This window comes from Argiope bruennichi, chromosome 11, assembly GCF_947563725.1.
Source record: "Argiope bruennichi chromosome 11, qqArgBrue1.1, whole genome shotgun sequence".
Classification (NCBI taxonomy): domain Eukaryota; kingdom Metazoa; phylum Arthropoda; class Arachnida; order Araneae; family Araneidae; genus Argiope; species Argiope bruennichi.
Genome location: NC_079161.1, coordinates 31,268,779 through 31,289,602, shown reverse-complemented (window position 1 = coordinate 31,289,602; position 20,824 = coordinate 31,268,779). Strand labels below are relative to the sequence as shown.

General features: G+C 28.9%; 1 long non-coding RNA gene across 1 annotated transcript in view; it reads left to right on the top strand.

Annotated features, from left to right (window-relative positions):
* Positions 1-225: 225 nt before the first annotated feature.
* LOC129957565 (uncharacterized) overlaps positions 226-20,824 on the top strand; it is a 28,237-nt gene continuing 7,638 nt past the window's right edge. Inside the window, exon 1 of the long non-coding RNA XR_008782777.1 lies at positions 226-466. This is a non-coding gene — a long non-coding RNA (uncharacterized LOC129957565). The remainder of the gene's footprint in view (positions 467-20,824) is intronic.

Here is a 20,824-nt window from a genome sequence, read left to right as displayed (position 1 = left end):
AAGTGAAAAAATTTTTCGTGAGCACAATAACTTCTATTTGTATACTTTAAATGCGAAAAAATAAGATTAGTGTCACTCTTATCCGTGAAGCAGCTGCAAAATAGCGTCGAGACAGAGCACAATGGAACAGCTGATAAAAGAAACAATGTGTCGCCATCTATTGTCTTTTAAAAGAAATCTTTTGTGTAACCGTGTCTGCTTCTATTAAAGATGTTCAGTATTGTTGAAGGATGCAGCGCAGACGCCGAATTAATATATAAACGAATGATATCTAAGGATAACGATTTTAGGAGGAAAGTAAGCTTTTAAAAGTGGAATTCTTCTAATAGTTGAACACGCAATGAATGAAGTTTTCAGGTAAACTCGACACAGGGTGCGACTACGATCAAAAGTACCGATAAACCGCAGGACAAGCAGGTGTAGTACATAAAAGCAACCACAAACAAAAAGACACCCAAGCCTCAAGGTACGTTACAAAATGCTTGTAAACTTTGAATTTTAGTTGACATTTTGACTTAGCTATAAAGAGATCGTCAATCTTGTACTGGAGTGTGAGAAAACATCTGTTGGAACGGTTTAAAAGAATGCTTTATCACACATATAATCGGGAAATATAGCAGTTATTTTGTCCGTGATTTTTCTGATAAATCCCTCCCTGCAAAAGATTTTGATAGGGGTAAAAATGATGAGATAATTTTATAAATAGTCTTTTTATAGGAAAATCATTCATGTGACTAGACTATTTTTTAATATATTAATCTAGAAAGAAAAAGAGTAAATTAGATTTACGATAACAATGATAATTATTTCCATATATATATATATATATATATATATATATATATAGTGCCGATTAAATAGTTCAACTTTTCTTATAAATGAAACAATAATTTGTTTCACTAAATTTGGAACAATTTAATTCATTAATATAATTTACCTTTTTTATAGTAACATTTATGGAGTAAAACATTCCCCATAGAAGAAACAAGGATTTGATCAACTAATTTTGAAACAATTTAATTCATTAATAATTTTTTTATAGTGACAATTAAGGAGTTAAAACTTTTCGATAGAGAAAATAATGATGTGTTCAATTGATTTGGAATAATTTAATTCATTAATAAAATTATACATTGTTTTTTAAAACAATTTAAATCATTAATAAAAATATACGTTGCTTTTTTTAACAATTTAAGTCATTATTAAAAGTATACGTTGCTTTTTGGCATAATTTAATTCATTAATAAAAGTATACATTGCTTTTTAGAACAATTTAAGTCATTAATAAATGTATACATTGCTTTTTGAAACAATTTAATTCATTAATAAAAGTATACTTGCTTTTTGGAACAATTTAAATCATTAATAAATGTATACATTGCTTTTTGAAACAATTTAAGTCATTAATAAAAGTATACTTGCTTTTGGAACAATTTAATTCGTTAATAAAAGTATACCTTGCTTTTTGGAACAATTTAAGTCATTAATAAAAGTATACGTTGCTTTTCGAATAATTATCACATTTTTTAAAAGCAATTTTAAATTTTTTCAAGAAATAAAGTTTTTTTTATTAAATAAAATTAAAATTTGGTGAAAAAGAAATAATACCTTAACAGTTTTAATTCAGTTATTTAACAAGTTACAACTTTTTTTTTTTTACCTAACTCTGAACTTAGTGAAATCATTTTTAATTCTTTTTAATTTTTATCCTTTTAATACCGCCAAATTTGGCACCCATTGCTTTTTGTCAAGAATGAAAATTCTCTAATTTTCTCTTACTTAACCCATCAGCACACAAAAGGGGTCTTTTTGATCTCATTTTTTCTGTTTTGCTTAGAAATTCTAGGAATTTATGAAAAATTATACTTATTACTTCCTATATTTTCATGGGGCAACTGGAAGTTTAGAACAACAGAAATCAGTGAAATAATGCATCTAATTTCTTTTTACTAGAGTTTTGGGGTCAAATTGACCCCTTCGTTTCAGATTCTTTTAATGTTATGAGCATATCATAATATTAAAGATTGTTTTGATGTTATTCATAATTTTTTAGCATGAATCAGATCCAGAGATTTTCTCGCAAGTCTTCCTACTTTTAAGCAGAATTTTGATAACTCAAATTCGTCATATATTCAGGAAATTTTGGAAAGTGATCATGATACAGAGCCAAAACCAAACACGGATTCTGAATACTCCAGAAAATTTCATCGAATCCTTTCCTGCTTTTGAAAAATGTAACAAATCATTATATAAAATGCATTCCTTTTTAATACGAATTAATTGCCTTACGATTTAAAATAACCAATTTATTCAGAACGAGGAATGATAAGAGGACTTTTTTTTTGAGTTTGTATAAAAAAATAAAAGACAAAAGAATGAATTTTCAAAGTGGTATATTTAAGCTTCTTTTTCTAAAAAATTACAAATGTAAACTATATGTAAAATGTAGATTTTCTTATTTTTCCAATATTTTTATAATGGAAAAATAAAATTATTTATACTAAAAATAATAGATTTTATATTAATGGAATGGAGAAAATGGAAATAAATGCAGAAAAAGTATGAAAAAAAAAAAAAAAAAAAAAAAGAGCCAAGCTCAATTCTGATTTTTTATTAAAAATTGCATTTGCTTCTTAAATAAGAACATATTTCCATGGAAAGACGTTTATATAATATGACCATATTTTATTTTTATGCAAACAGCCAATAAGATAATAAGAAAGGGCCTGACAGTTTGGGGCAAAATGATAGCTGGTGTGCTAATGTTCAAAAAACGATCGCGTGCGCTGAAGGGTTAAAATTTCATTCCATTTGAAGTAACTTTAGAATGGCCAACGCAATTTTGAGCAGGGTCCTCCAGACACATGTGTATTGGGGGGGGGCATAATTTTCTCACAGCGGACGTACCTCACACGTTGAAAGCCCCCGCTAGCCACTATTTCTAGAAGGCTATGATTCAACAGGTGGCGTTTATTGTTGTCAAACGACACTTCCTCTTTCGAGTCGCGAGGCAAGAGAAGGCAACAAGCACCCTTGGGTTGTTCGGAAGAATCGGGTGAAGAAAAATGTGCCCCCCCCCAAAGCAAACCGGAGATCTTTTCTAGGAAAAACCAAAAATAACTTCTAATTAAATAGGGTGACGTCAAGAACAGTGATCACGTGATTTTCTTTTTCCCACAAATATCCGGATCGACTAAGAGGGAGAGAATATGAGTTTATAAAAATTAATTGTTCTTCTGTGGGGTGTCTTTTCTATTTAGTTTACACCAAAGATATCAGATTTTTTCAGTTTCTATTTAGTTATTCGCGGCGAAAGATATAAAATTCCCGGCAATCATAAAGAGTATTTAAAAAAAAAAAAATTTTTTTTTGAGTCACTTGCTACCCGAAAAGAGCATTTTTTTGTGGATCAATACATATAATATTAAAAATTTTGTCTCATAGTATTTCTTTTTTGTAAAATTTCTAATTGTATATATTGTCAGTGATTATATGATTAGAATTGTAATGAATCAAATATTAAGTGAAATTTTGACGCTTTTTTCACTCGACTTTCGAAAATATTATTATTTAAAGCTGATTCTCGCACTCTTTTAAAATATTAATATATAACATGCAAAATTTTTATGCTATTTTAAAATTAAAAAAAATCATCCTTTTAATGACCCCGGTTAACAATATCAGTTTTTTTTCTTTCTGAATTCTGACAAGTTGAAAAAATTGTGTTTTGTGCAATTTTCATGATATATTGCATTGTTGCAATGCCTTTTTAAAAACTATATATATATATATATATCTTCATAATAACCCTAATTCACGAGTTCAGTTTTTTTTTTTCCCGTTTAAATTCTGACAAGTTGCAAAAAAATTGTTTTTTTACTAAGTACTAATACTCCATTGTTGCAATGCATTTTTAAAAACTAAAAAAAAACAAAAAAAAAAAAAAAAAAACTAAGAAACAAAATTGCTTGATTAATAAATTGTTACATGAAAAGAAATAGCAAAATTGATTTTTTTAGTGCGTGAAATGTGAGATATTTCTTTTTGCTGGATGCTTCACCATAAAGCAACATTTCACTATCAAATGAAATTTAAAACGTTTTAATTATTTCATCAAAAATTCAATTACATGATATTCTTTTATTGTTGAAACTGAAGAATGGTTCTATTTATATGGTTTATATCATAATGGCTTATATCAAATATATAAAAATAAAATTTCAATATCGTGAAAGACAACGTGCAATTAGAAAATAAATGAGATGGAGAATTATGTTTTTAATGTCCTCATGATGTCATGGGACGTGACTGCTTTGGGAAGTTACATTTGCATAACAAACAGAACCGTTCTTATGCTTTTGAAATGGTAGGATATTTTTGCTATTGTAATCTTTGCTTAAAAATATTTTACTGATTATATCATGAATTTCAAATTATGCACAAGAATTTTGCCTGAAACCAAGTACAATAAATATTCTCAGTGAATTGACGGGTAACTAAAAGTGGCTAATTAAAGAACTTGGAAATTATTTTTTAAAGCAATGCTCCACCATAATGATAATTGGTAAAATCAAAATTAAATAAAATAAAATACAATAATTAGTTAATTAACCGTTAATTAATTTCTTAAAATACTATAATAGTAAATGACAAATGCAAACATAAATGCACAAAAAAAAAAAAAAAAAAAATGTCGCTTACCATAATAATAGAGAGAAAAAATATTATAAAGTTTTATCTTTACAATAGTTATACAATTAAAATATAAATAAAAGTGTCCGAAAAAGAATATTTCAGAATTTTTCAACATTTCAACTTTTAATATTTCGCCAATTTTTATCTTAACACTTAATTTAATTATCTTAACTTATTATAACTAGATTATCTTAATACTGCAAAAATTGCACATTTTTTATATATCCAAATATTAATTTTAGAGCTTTTTGATTTGAGAAAAAAAAAAAAAAGAGAGAGAGAGAAATAATAGGATATTTCCAAAAATCTAAGAAATAATGTTATTATGCGAAACACAAGTTATGAAACATTTTAAAATCAGCTGCAAAGTATCAAAATCTTTATTTTATATCCCAAGTGTCAGCTGTTATAAGTTTTTTTTCACAAGAACTTTTTTATAAAAGATATGGAACATTCATTTCCAATATGAAAGCAACTTTCCCATTTTAAATGATTACTGCATCAGTTGGAATGACAAAACTAAAGTCTTCAATAAACTGCGGTAAAACTATATAACAATTCAATTGAGATTATTTAATGGTAATATTTATAGGTCGGATATTACATTTAAATTACATGACACGACGTACAATTGTTTGAGTTACCAAATTTGGTATGTAATTACTTTTAGAATAATTGGAACCCGCCAAGAAAGAGTTTTCAGAATTTAATTACATTTTTTCTTTAAAAAGTAATCTTTATTTTAAAGTTTGAAGCAAATTATATCTTAAAAACAAATTTGATACCAGTTGAAAATTCTAAAATTAGATTTCCAGTGATATTCATTTTATTTCAATTCAATCATTTTTTAATAGATTTTAAAAATATTTTCAAATATTCTTTACGACACCTTTTATCTTTTAAGTTAATGCATTTATACATGTCGATATTAAATATATTTTTTGTGCGCACAGTATATCGCTGCTGTATCATTAGGAGTAAATTTTAAAAAATAAAATAAAGACAGATGTATCAAAGCATAAATTTAATAATATAATGGAAGCGAGATTTCAGATCAGAATTTGAAATGTTCTTTAAATTTTTTTTATCACTATTTAAGCTATCTATTTCAAATCACAAGAGATGATATCTTGAACAAGCTATAAGATTAATTATTTATTTAGTAATTCCAAGGCTATATTAGAAAATACTTCATATTTTTGTAATATGGTCAAATGACGAAGACAATTCACTATTCACTAATGCTCTATGTTAAATAATATTTTGTGGATAAATTTAAACAAGGAAATCAAGGATTATGGGTTTAAATAATTATTATTATTGTAAGGAATAAATAGAAAATAAAAAAAGTGTTAAAAAATGATTAAAATATGATCAGATGAACAATTATTTCATTATTTATAATAAAAAAATTTGATAAAAATAGTATTTAAAAATACATTTTTATTAATGCACTAAAAAACAAAATTATTTATTTTCATTATATTCGACTATTTAGTCTTTAATTTATAATTCTCTAATATTATATATATAATAAAAGTTTTGAAATAGTTTTTTTTTTCAAATTTACTATAGATGGCGCCACAAAAGCGAAAGAGAAATAGAACAAATAAGAAATGACGTAAGCAACGAAATATTATGAGAGCATAGGATTGTCATTATTATAACGAATAAATGGAGTAAATAAATAAAGCATAAGAAGATGTATAATGCAGTCAGATGTTCAAATTATTTAGTTATTTATAATGATATTTTAATAAAAAATACTAATTAAGAAACATTTTCATAAAACATGGTTCAAAAGATTAATTTTCAAAATTATATTAATAAATTTAATTAAAGAAAATTATTTTTAAGTGTTCTTTTATAAATGCGTAACAAAGTATATTTCTTTTTATTTCAGTTATATTTGATATTTCAATTATTAATTTTTAATATATTAATTTAAGTACTGCAGAATTTAAAATAATTTTTCTTAAATTCATTATTAGACGGTTCCCCTTGCAGGAGGAAAAAAATTATATTATCTTATTAATTGTTAATAAAATTCTGAAATTCAGTTAAATGATATACTGTCATCGAGAACACATAAACCTGCTAAATTTTTATATAAATTTCTATAAAAAAATTATTGATTATAATAATTAATGTGATTGAGTGAGTAATAAAGCAGCTAAAATTTTATTAATATATGCTAAAAAATAAGTTAAATTGTAACAATATATAATTAAACTTGTTTAATTGTAACAAATGTAATAAACAAATTAAATAAAACTGTGTTATAAATTTAACGAAAATATTTTTTGAAGACACATTTTTTTAATGTAATAATGAAATAATAATAATAATTTCTTTATTTGAATTATTTTTCAGTTTTAATAACTTAATATTTTCTACTTCTCATGATTTTAGGTTTTTCTTTTGAGCCTCAGATTTTTGATAAAAAATTTAATTTATACTCATTTGTGTACTAAAACCTTTTTGAAATTTTCTACATTTTAATATTTGTAATTTTCTATATTTTAATGTTCTTTTATTTCATAATTAAATATTGAAATCTTATGCAACTCGAAGGAATTATTTTTTCTAACTCACACCAGATGGCAGCACGTTTATGAAATCAGAAAATAAATAAATAAGTAGATTTATTGATAACTACTCGCCTATGTAGACCAGCTGGCTCTCTTGAATATTGGTTATATTTATTTAAGATATAACTTCATGTAAAAGATTCCGTCAAATATATGGGCGGGCAGAACACATTGGGTTAAAGCAATGTTTCTTTAATTTCTTTAATTGTCTTACAAAATTCAATTTACTGTGTATATGGACCTTTCTAATGCATATCATTCCCATAATATATTAGCGTTATTTATAACATAAATATCAGGTTCAACTACTAAACTTCACCTTTTTATTTGCCTTGTAAACTACGCAGATATTAAACAAAGCACTTCTACCTTAGTTTTCAACAACAGAAGAAAATCACTGGATTCAATATTTGACGAAACAATGAAAATGGTTTGAATTTCTGGGGAGCAATGTACTCTATTATTAAAAATTAGACAAAAAATATTTTTTTAAAAAAATTATTCTAGGTGCAATTTTTTCAATCTTAAATAGATATAAAATTCATTTTTTGTGTACTAATATTTTCGGAAATTATTGCTGTAAAATATTAAAACTTAGTCTAATTTTTAATTAATTAAATTTAAAAAAAATTGTTTCAAAGAGGCATACTTCCACCTTCCAAGGTATATATATGACAAATTTGTAAGTAAACGGTCTAAAACGCAGAACACCAAAACGTACATGCAGTCAGCTTTATTAACAGTATAGATTGAGTTCTGAAATTAGCATAAAAAAAGGCATTGTCATTGAGAACACTCAAGTATACAATACTTCAAGACTCGATCACATCCAGAATACAGTGTGTAATTAACTCCAAATTCCCATATTAACAAACATCTCGGAAATTTATTGTTTAGAAGTATGTAGGTACTTCAGAGTAAAATATTATTTTCGCCTATAAAAAGAAATATTTTATTCTTATAATTCAAGTTACTGAAATTTATAAGTGGTCAGTTTTGTAAATAATTGGTGCTTACAAGATGTTTCTAGATGTGGGAAATTTTAAAGTTATCTATTAATTTGAACCAATTTGTTTGAACTGCATCTACGTTCAGGTTTAACAATGCATATATTCAAAATCTATCAATAGATGGCGACACTGAAAACAAATTTTACTCGTAGTTTAGTATCGGTCCTCTTTATTCGCTCAACAAGCAGTATTGATAGTGACAGACTTAAGATGCTTGAATGCTTTGAAACAACTCTTTAAAACAAATTGTTAATGCCTTAAAGCCTAAAGAAAGATAAATGTTGTGCATAGACAAGGTTTAATTTTTATTTTATTTTTTAATTCGACTGAAAAACTATAATATGTGCTTGAAATATTTTTTGTCCTCGGAAACTGGAGTTTCCATATCTTCATTCCTCTACTTAAAACATCATTTATGTGTCCGAAATGAACTATAAAATGCTACAAACCTGAAACGGGAATTTTCTCATAGAATACAAACACACTGTATAGATTGTTAAAAATCGAACAGAGAACCGAGTTGTGCCCATCCAAATTTTAGTTCACAGCAACAAAAATTTGGATAAAAAAGATGTACCATAATTAATAAAGCAGATTGTGAAAACCCGAGAAAATGCGTCAAATGTCCAGCAACGCGTCCAAGGCATCGAAAAATTCTCCTTTTTTTTATGTCAAAAAACATCGAAATTAGTAAATGAAAAGAGAGGCAAGAAGGATCAGTCAATCAATTTTCTCAAAATATTCGGCAGCCATTAAAACAAATGTACTTATGACACAATATTGAAAATATTTAACGCATAAATAGATTCTATTGTCTAAATTATGAATAAAAAAATAGTACAATTATCGAGAGCTTTTATTAATTTTTTTAAATTGGATTTAGCACTTTTTTTTTCACGAAGGAAAAATCAATTCTCTAATAAAAAGAGATGCGGAAAAATCTGGTCAAATCTTTAGTTTCACAGATGTAATTGGATTCAGTGGATTACGTCTGGATGTATGAAAATGTTTTTTTCAGATAAGCGATCTTTTACTCCTCTCAAGCTTGTGAATGACTTAATTTTTAAAGCAAGTATCTTTATTTTTCACAGTGATTCCTTTTTTTTTAGGCTTCATTCCTTTTCGTGCCTTTGTGACTTTTTTTTTTCTGCATAGCATTCAATCAGAGAAATTGCAAAAGCCTTTAAAATTATATATATAATTGAATGCAAGTGTTATATATATATATATATATATATATATATATATATATATATATATATATATATATATATATATATATATATATATATATATATTAGATCTTGGAAGATATTTCATAAATCCAGAAGATCATTTTCTTAATTCAATCAAAAACTTCTCTTATTTACACAGATCAGATCGATTTGTTGGGGGAATATGAATGTAGAAATTCTCAAGATTGCATCTGGCAAAATTAGTGTGACAGGAATCTTTCTCTGCAATAACATAAAATTTCTGACAATGGTTAATAATAACCTAATGTATATTACCTAATTTAACTAGAAAGAACTTGTCTCTAAATCACAGAATGGGATACATTTTCAGTTCTAACTTTCCAGATAAAAGCGAAGTTCAAAGGAGGCCAGTTATTGCGCACAATGGAAGGCCTATGCCTACCTCGTGAACATCACGTGACCCCAAAGGGACTATGGTAATTGCTTGTTTCATCGAGGCAACTATTTGCCACTGTCTCAATACGGTGCGATCTTCTCGAAGTAGGTGTAACCTTTCATTGTGCGCAATAGTTGGCTTCGCGTGACCCTACTTTTAGTCTTTTTTCACAGGAAAAACCATGAGAATTATCGGAAGCTCATTTTATATCTTCACAACTTCGAAAATGTATGTTTTTACTCATTCAACTTCCAGACATTGTGGACCAAGGATCATACATTCATGGACAACGTGTCTTTGATTTATGGGAATCCTAACCCTTTTAGTCACTACAGATGCTCGTTTGTGAACAGCTTTCAGTTTATTTATCTGTTTCCTTCAGAAACAAAATGTATTTATGGTTTTAATACGCTTCTCAAAAGACTGAGAAAGAATTTGAAGAGTTGACTAGAATTTGATGACAAAAAATGAGATCAATTCCGTCGTCAAGACATACAAAATAAATCCTTCATTTTGAAAAATCTAAAAAGATATTTTTAGAAATAACTAGTACTTTTTGCCTTTTGATGATCAACAAGATCATACAGACTGTGTGCACCCTGGGCACAAAAACATTTTTTCCTGGTTTCAACGCAGTGTGAAAATCTGCTCTACAACCAGGCTCACGTTCCTGTTTTTTTATTGTGAGCTGAATCATTTGTTTATGCTTTTAAGAGCAATATCCAAGAGCAATCCATTTTTAATAAATCAAATGTTGATTGCACGTTAAGTCACCAGTGTAGAAGAAAGTATTGTATGCATCTTGTTCTAAGTATTTGATCAGAAATGGAAAACTTACGTTTCTACACACTAATCTGACAGGTGTTTTGAGTGTCACAGAATGTCTATAACTTCATTTGAAATTTTTCTCTAAAGCTGAAAGCGCAATCAGAAAATAGTGCGGGACTATAAACGTAATTGAGGAGGTAAAAAGCTAGCAATAGCTTTAAGGTGAGTACCAATTTTTTTTATAAAAGTACAATTTATTTTAAGTAAGGATTTACTTAATTTTTTAATTAGTAAGTTATAGCATAATCAATTAAAGATTGAAAAACGATAATTCTGAATCCGACTTTTCATACAATTCTGTTGATGGGGCCTTCAACGCAATCGATGGTATGTTGCTTAGCATGCGATACTTGGCCTAAGTGAAGATTAGTGTGCACCAGCTGTTTATCGCCAATATTGCAACCCATCGGATCCCTCTTATAGCAACCGTACTCTGTTTTGTTTGCTACTTTTTGCAATGGTTGAGTTGTACATAAACTACAATTACATTATGAAAAATGTTAAATTAAAAATATTAAAAAATATCGATTAAAGATTTTAATTTTGTTCTTTATTATAATTAAAATTTATTAAATAAAGAAAGTTAAGCTTACAATTAAAAGTTATTTTGAAGGGTGAGTGGAATATATTTTTTTACGAGTTGATGAAGTTGGGAAAAATATGTTTGTTTGAAATTTTGTATGGAGAATGTTCCGATTGCTTATTTCTCCGTTTTTTCTTCTCTTTTGGTTATGTACTGATTATGTTATCCACACAGTCTTTATGTTCAATGTGCTAGGGAAGGTACTAGGTTCCCGCTCCCACTGCTAGCGAAGCCGTAGGATGTTTTTTTTAAGTTAAAAAATTCTGCCCCAGTGTAGAAGGCACCGGGCAGAATTCCCTCTAAAATCCGTTGGTACAACATTCTTCATTCTTTCTTTTCAATTGATTATGTACACTTCATGTTATCCACACAGTCCTTATGTTCAATGTGCTAGCGAAGCTACTAGGTTCCCTCTCCCGCTGCTAGCGAAGCCGTAGGATGTTTTTTTAAGTTAAAAAATTCTGCCTTCGGCATCTGTAGAAGGCACCGGGCAGCATGAAAAAAAAAATACTTATCAGTAAAAAGTTCTAATTAGATGGCGGGAAATGGTAACCGTAACTGTTCCGCGGAAGTATTTGTTTATTTTGTCCGCCATCTTTATTGGCGACTTGGCATTGTTGGCGCAGCTGGGTGCACACTAAAATTCACTTTTATCCGATACTTTATAGACAGATGATATTGTACAATATATTTATGATGTTGGTCGATATTCTGAATGCCATATAACACCATGAATATAGCTTAATAATAGTGTTGAATATTTTGTGCTTATAGGATGGAGTTGTTGATACTGACGTATTCTCATGTGAATTGGGATTTGTATTATAGTACATTTGGATGAGTCGTATAAAGTGAATTTGATATTGGAGCTTGTTTTTTCTGTTTCATCTTTTCACTATGTGGCAATTATGATATCAGAAATATTTCATCTGGATCCTGCATTACCTTTATGGTCTGTTCTTAAGTTGCCTTTAAGACATTGAGAATTCTTCGAAGATAGTCTCGACTTTAAAATAAGATGTGGCCACCCAACTTGAAGATTTTTTGGCTATTTCTCACCAAATTCGACAATCCTGGTAATTATTATTGCAATCTGAAAGTCGTTTGCTACTATATCTTGCTGCTATTCAAGATGGCTGACTTTTGGCGAATTATTGGCATGATTTATCGCCCATGGTGAGGCATGATACTTTGTTCCTTTTGTTTTTTCAGCATACGGGAGCATGGTTCAGCAAAAATAATTGATTATTCGTGTTTGTGCTTCACATGATCCAGTATTCCTGTTTCCAAAATGTTCTGAATACAAAAAAAAAAAAAAAAAAAAAAAAAAAAACACCTTTCAAATGGCTTGCAAAGCTTTTAAACGTATCCAAAAACTTGAAGAATATCTTTAGGATACGATTTGAACATTATATTCTTTCTACTCAAAATGAATAGACATCCTCTTAAGATTTGTTTTGCAGCCTTGGAGAACCAAGCAGTGTGATATTCTGGGAGAGTTATTCTGTTTTGTAAAGGAAGAGTTAAAGCACAGATCGAAAGTGTTATTTTACTTTTTCTTTATTTTTGTTTGTAAACTACTTGAAGAAAGACAATTTGCTTAAGGTATTTATGAAATTTCTTCCTTGCATCTCCTCTTTTTTGCCACTTCATTTTTCATGCTCTTTAAAAATCTAACCTTTATATTATTTTTGAGCAATTTTTTCCTTACGTCAGTTTAAATGCTAATTATGATGTATTTTTTATAAAGATGAGAGACATCGGAATGAAACACTGATATTATAACGCATCAATATATTTTATTTGAATTTGTTGAAATAAATAGATATATTAAAAAATTATTTAATCATTCAGAGTAAATCTATATTTAAAAAACAAATCAGGATGTACAGTTCTTATTTCGAATTATATTATATATATAATATTTTTGTGAAAATTCAATTGATGCTTTAAATTCCGTAACAAATTTCATAAAATTGACTGAACTATTCTTACCATTGCAGAAGTTTAATAATGATATCAACAAAACAATTTAAAATTGCTTGAAGAAGTCAACCTTTGTATTTATAGCTTGCAAAACTGAATAATTAAAAACAAATTTGCAAAATTTCTGATTATGTTCGATCTTTCATTGTCTGGGAGTAATTTATGGATAGCGTTTAAGAATCATAAAACAGTTGATTCAATGTTAAGAATTTTTTTTAACCCTACAAGAAACTTTTTTCGATTTTATTAATGACAATAACAGATGCTACTATTATTTCCGTTATATTGATGGATCGTTTGGCCACAAAAGCGACTCAAATATTTTGAAAGCAACTAAGCTATGTAAACAAATTTTCCAAATTCAAAGCAAATTTTATTTTTGCCTTACTCTGATTATTCACCTAACGATTAATCAATACAAGCTTCATCAGCTCCATTTGTGAAAATATCGTTAGATTGTATCTTTCACGGAAATAAGCCAGATAGCAAAGAGTTTTAATTATAGATTTTGAAGAGCACAACAAAGGTGATTTCGGTATATCTCTTCTCTATTTATAATAAAACAGTGTGTGTGTGTGTGTGTGTGTGTGTGTGTGTGTGTGCGCGCGTACGTACGTACGTACGTACGTATTGGTATTCAAATAGAATATTTGACCTAGAGCTACCAAATTTGTCAGAGATTTACTTTGGGAGATGAAAATGTGTACCTTGGAGAGATTTGTATTGAAATTTTAGTTTTAATTAATCAAAAATTAAGCCGAATTTGAACTTTTCCAAAATTTTAATCATAATTTTCTGAATTATTATAACAAATTTTTACATTATCTTGAAATTTAAAAAGCTATATTTTCAAAGATTCTCAGTACAATCTTTTAATCTATTTTTAATTAATACTCAAAATTATTTTAATTATATTTTACAGCAGTATATAGTAATTAAGAAACTCGCATCGTTTTCATAGTTGTTGCTATTTAATATTTCATCCTGGTGTTTTTTCATTTTTATGATGAAGATAAGAAGGTTGGCATATTTTTTCATAATCAGTAAGTTCCTGTTTAACCGCTTAACTATTTTGCCCCAGTTCCATACGTGCATCGATTTATCGAATTTCGATAGTTGTAAGCAAAAAACAAACCATTCAATAACTATTAATTCAATTCATAAACTATTGTAATTCAATATTAAAATTGCGTCGAATACATAGATAAGTCAACTATTCAATGGATTTCTATTTGAATCGAAATAAGAAAATATTCCCAAAATAGAAGGTGTCAGTTTATTGGATAGTAAAGAAAATGAAACAGTTAAGGGGTTAAAGTATGTGTTTTTAAATTTTCTGCATTTATATTTAAAATTTAATTTCATCCAATCTTAAGCCTTGCTGTTTATTTAATGTAATAGAATAGGATGTATAAAATGTTATCTTTCTTACTGCTTAGAAATTACTTTATTATTATAAAGTAATTTTTTGTTGTTGAATCAGAGACATCTTGATCGAGTTATTACGTAAATTAGTAAAAAGAATATTTGCATCTATAAAACCTCAAGGCTGAATGATTTTACTGTTTGTTCTTCTGTTAGGTTGTGAAATGTTTAGTTCCATCAAGAAATGTTTGTGTTGATTGAATTTTAAGCATTTCAATTTCTCGAATTTTAAACGAGGTGACAGAAAATTATTGAGATGCAATGCACAATGAACAGAACATTGTAAGTAAGCGTTTCATGCCTATCAATTTTGTTTTGAAATATTAAAAATAAGTTATATAAAATATTTCATTGAAAACTGTAGCAACCATTTATTCCGACAAAGGTAGCAACTGCATATATAATTATTAGTTATCTCTACAACTGATAAAGGAGAATATGTGTGACTTGGGGTTCTACAGGTTAGACCTTTTGACCTAGAGCTATCAAATTTTGCACATATATTTTGGATGGCGCAAATGTGCCCCTCTGGGAGATTATTTAAAAATTTAAATATAATTTTAATTAAATATATTCTGCAATATTCTGGTGTTTTCTCACAATAACTTCCGAAAAAACCCCTTTATAAAATTGATTTTTATACCATTTTAAAGTTCAAAACAATTTCAATAATATTAATTTCGTTTCTAAAAATTCTTTAATCTAGATTTGATTAGATTTCAAAGATATTTGTAATTATATTTTACAGTATTTACATTATTGTGAATGAAACCCATATTGTTTCCATTCTTACTACTAATATTTAATTTCGTTTTTTTTTCCCATACATTTTTAATGATTAAGATATGAAAATCCAGCTTCTTTCCGTATTGAATAGGTTTTTGCTTAAATCATGCTTTCAATAAAGTGTTTAAATACTACGCCAGTAATATCTAACGTTGAACTTCAGAAGTAAACTTTGAAAAATTCATATTTTCTTTAAATACTTTTATATCGCTTCTCATTTAGTTTATTACTTTGCTTTCTTATCGAAGTACACTGATTTTTTTTAATTGAATGGTTTAAATTTTTATTGATTAATTCTCCGATACATTACGCAAATTATGAAATACGTATATTCTGTGATACAATTAAAAATTCAATGCTAAATTATTCTTCTTTCTATCCTTATGTGATATAAAATTAACGAATGTGCTTTGATTGAGTAAGCATGTTACTGATTAGTTGAAGACTAATCGTTCCCTTTCAAAAATAAACTTCAAATTTCCTATTTGCCAGGAGTAGTTGTTGGTCGTGCTGTGCAAACTATTACACGGATGAAGCATTGTAGACTCGATTCGGTTGGTATCTTTATCTCCTAAATAGATTATTTGCTAGAAATCAAAAGTGGGAATCAAGATTTATCGTTCATTTCGGAAGTATGACTATTCTCTCAACCGCTCTACAGATACGCAAAACCTACCGGGCGGAAAATTCGAATATTTCCTCTTTTCTTGTTGGTTTGATGGAGTTTACTGGCATAGAATCATTTATGATTAAACTGTGCCAAACATATAGTGAAAGTTAATCTTATTTTTAAAGTTTGTTTCTAAATTTCATCATTTTCCAGGACCTGTCAAACTGTAAAATCTGCTAAAAGTATTCGTATGATAAAATATAATCAAAAAGTTATTTAAAAATCAGATCAAAAAGTAAAAAACAATCGTTTTTAAAAAGGTAAAAAGATAGGGAAGAGGAAGTTTATAGGGAGAATGAAAGCAGTGGATGTTCTATTAAAATGTGAAGAACCAAACATACTGTACATTGAGGTGCGGGGTTCCCCCAACAGAAAATGTTTATATGTGAACCGAGTGTGGCTAGAGATGCATAATCCACGATTTTTTGAATAACAAATAATATTGCTATTTTTAAATATGCGTTCCAAATATCTGTTATTTCAATCATATTATTAATTAAAAATTATTACTTAATATTAAATATAAAATTTATCAACTGTAATTAATACTTAATTTACTAATTTAATTAACGTGTGATTGAATTAATTTATCTGTTTCAGCTTACTTCTTAAATTTTTTTTTTTTTCTCAAAACTATTTATTTAATTTATTTATTAGAGTGAACCATTTTCTGGAAAAGATGAGTTAAAAATATATGTCATTTCTTTAAAATGTTTACTTTAGTCCTATATTCTACCAATAGATGGCGCTAGCAGTAACCAGAGTACATGTAATCAAAGTCAATCATGTCACAAGCAATTAAAAATGATCTGTATGGAATAGTGCATCCTCAAATACGAATATCGGTCACTCCCGTAAAGTGGAGCGGCGACTTCGCACTTTCCAGTGAAGTCTCGCACTTTCCGGTGAAATCACCGCTCCGATAAATTTCAGTGATATGCAATTCAATGATACGATACGATAATTCCAATAACCGGTCTGTTCACTTTTCAATGCAATCACAGATTTCTTTCGAGAGCTTCCATTGGACAGATCGTATCGATTGTTACTTTCCAGTGAAGTCGCCGCTCCGGCAAATTTCAGTGATATTGTATCGATTGTTACTTTCTATCGTGATCCAAAACCTGTAATCGAAATATCATCAGTAAGATCGTATCAAGGATTTGAATCACACCCCTCTTTGAAAAGTATTGATCACTTGTATTTGTGACTTTTTGATATTGGTTACGTAATAACCGCTCTGAAAATATTCGTCATCTTTAAGTGTGGCCAATTCTTAATCTGGTAAGAATTGTGTCAAATTGTCTACTAGGCAAACAAGGTCAACAACTGATTAGGTGTTGAATTGTTTTAAGTTTGTCTCTTTAAGATTACACTGGAGTTGGCATTTTAAATGCAGACTGCATGTAATATCTTTTTTTATATTGTTTAATGGAATAGGAGAATTTAATGGTTGTAGATTTCGCCAGTTTGTCCGCTAATTCATTTCCTGGTATACCAGTGTGCGAGGGAAACCAGCAGAAGAGAACTTCGAACCTCTTGCAAGTGAGATTACCATGTAGTTCAAGAATGTTAAAAGTCAATAGATGAGAGAAACGGTGGAGTGATGTCAACGATTCCAAGGCACTTACTTTTTACTTGTATTTTGGTTATCCTATCCATATTATTTATTATCCTAGTTTATTTATCCTAGTCCATAGTGAGTGACTATGTTGGAATGAATCGAATCGGGCATCACTGAACACCACTTGAGTAGGATTTAAAGCAAAAACATTTTAAACCCATTACGCAAGGCTTTTAAAAAAATCCTCTAAATTGGTGAGTTGATCAACTAGTTCAAGCCTCCACTATCGATTGGTGTTGGTTAGCGAATCATTTGGTAATTCGAAAATTGCTGCTGCTCTGGAGGACTTCCTAGGTGATCCCAATGCAAGTTTTACTACATTAGGACAAGCAGAGACTTGAAGTTGATGTCTTATATTGTGCGTAACTTGTTTCGAAAACATGTTGATCCGAATTCGTTCATGCATTTTCATGATATAAATGTATACAGTCAAACCCGTTTGTGTGCGATAGAGACCGCATAAAATAAATCGTACAAAAAAAATGTTCAGAAACTTCATAAATAACAAATAATTTTTTATGATATTTAAAGATAATTTTTTTTATGCATTGCGCCAGTTTTTGAGGTCTGTCAATCTTGTTTTTGGTCCCCTGATATCTAGGATTTCTCATGAAGTTCGGAATAGTATTTGGACTTATATATAGATGGTGTGCAATCTTTCAAACAATTGTCATTATTTTTGTAAATTGGTGACAATTACAATTTGGTGACAATTAAAATTTGTGACAATTACAATTTGGTCTTTTTGAAACTCACTTGAAAGGGCTTTTTCCTAGACATTATAAAAAAAAAAAGTATGAAATCGATGGTTTCAATAAAAAGTACGGTTTTCTTACAAAAAAAAAAACAACACTCATTTTAAAGATTTATAGTATCTTTCAAAAAATCATTTTAACGTCTTTCTGCTTTTTTCATACACCAAAAATCATTAAGTACTGTTTTCTTAATTTATGTTGTTGTTTTGTTGTTTCTTATGGCACTTGCCATGAGCAAGCCGGCTGTTCGAAGACAGCCGATTTAAGCCTGAGGAGGAGCACCTCTTGTTTCTATAGTAGCGCCATCTATGGCCAAGAGAACGACTTAACTACACACACGTCACAACCCTTTTTACGGGGCGGACTTCATTCACTCAACCACAGATCGTAATTTAGACCTGAATCAGAGAATGATCACCCCTGATCCAGTACTCCTAGTGGTAATTTATGTTAGTGGTAAAGGAAATTTATTCAATAAAATAAAAGGCAAAATAATGAAACTACTTAAATATAAAAGGAATTTAGAGAAACAGAGTCAAAATATAAAATATGAATATCTTACTCTTTTTTCATACTGTGTAGTGTATAAAACATAGAAAATGATTATAGTGCCACTACCCACGATTGGCAGAAACTTAATGCTGGATCAGTGATTGTTTGCACAGAACAGAGATGAGGTCGAAATACTGAAAAGTCTGGTAAAAAGCAATAAGGGGATTAAGAGCAAAGGTAGTGTTTTTATTTGTTTATTTTTTTATTTTTACTAAGCTACTTAGCTTTAAATTCTACGAGCCCTGACTGCTCGATATCGCCCCTTTCGACTGCGGCCTGACTCAGGTACTTTGGGACGGTTAAATTAGTTTAAATCTGTTTAAATGAGCTCTCGTCGAGAAATACCTTTCACCCCTTAAACACATTTAACCGCCCGAAAGCGCTTGAGTCATGCCCCTGTCGAACGGAGCGATATCGGGCGGTCAGGGCTCATAGGGTTAAGTTACAGAATTGGAGGTATTGTATTCTTTTTTACGTTTTCTGATTTCTTTTGAGTACTAGATGGAAAACAGGAAGGAGGGTCTTTCCTTTATAGTTTTTTTTATTATGTAATTTTTTAGAATTTGAAATTTCTTTCGGTAAGTTCTATCTTGATTAACCAAATCCTTTCAATAATAACTTTAATCGGCCGCTCTTATATGGTATTATGAACTGCTTATTATTTCTTTTTATTCTTCCAGTGAACTTGCCGATATTTTGGACATTTCTGTGAAATATAAATTGGCTGTACTTACTTGAAAATTTATTAATGATGACTTGCAGTAAGACTGAAATTCGAAAAGATCTTAAGGAATCGGTAGCTTTTCAGGGACTTTGTATTAAAGGAATTAAAATTTATTTTGTAGACTAACTGAACTTGATTTGGATGGAAATTGAGACTTTTGGCTGTTTGGCGCGGAATAGGATGAGCGTACAGATGATTTTCTTTTCTTTTTTTCCCTTAAGTTTTAGAGTTGTGAGGTATGCAGCTCTTCTCCGAGCACGGTCGTACTCTTAGTAGTGTATTTTGGGGATTTTCTATCTTGAATCCGTTGTATCTGACTTCTGTGGTAAGTTGTAGAGCATAAAGGGTTATCCTACTTTAAGTTGATGTAGTTTGCGATTAATTGGTGCAAGTTTTTGTCTAAGTTAGATATGTTGGGAATTTCTTCAATTAAGATTTGGTCTTTTCTTAAGCGTGTTCTGGCAACTAATTTTTTTTTCCGTCGGAGAAATGATAATCTTGAATATTTTGTCCAATTTTCATGCGCTTTTTTTTTACTTGAGGATTTTATGGATTTTTTTTTTTTGGTTGGAGTGTTTCTCTTTCTTAAAGGTCTTTTTTTTATTATTATTATTCTTAGAAATTTTGAAGTAATCTTAGTTGTATTCGAAGGCGTAACTAAGTGAAGAAATTAGAGAAGTGAGATTTTTTTGAATGAATTCACATGTCAATAGTAGAATCTGATTTTTGTCACTAATTGTAGGGAACTAAGTGAAGAACTATGTAGAGAGGTGACATCAAATATATTTGTGAAAACAAAATTGGTCTATTTTCTCATACTTTCGAGATTTTGCTCTTGTTAATGTAAAAATTTACATGACTATTTCATTCTCTGCTATTGATATTGGATAGCCTAGAGATAGCTTCCTTCGGAAAAAGATAACTTCAAGATAATCTTCTGAGGGGTTTGTGGCACTTCGTAAT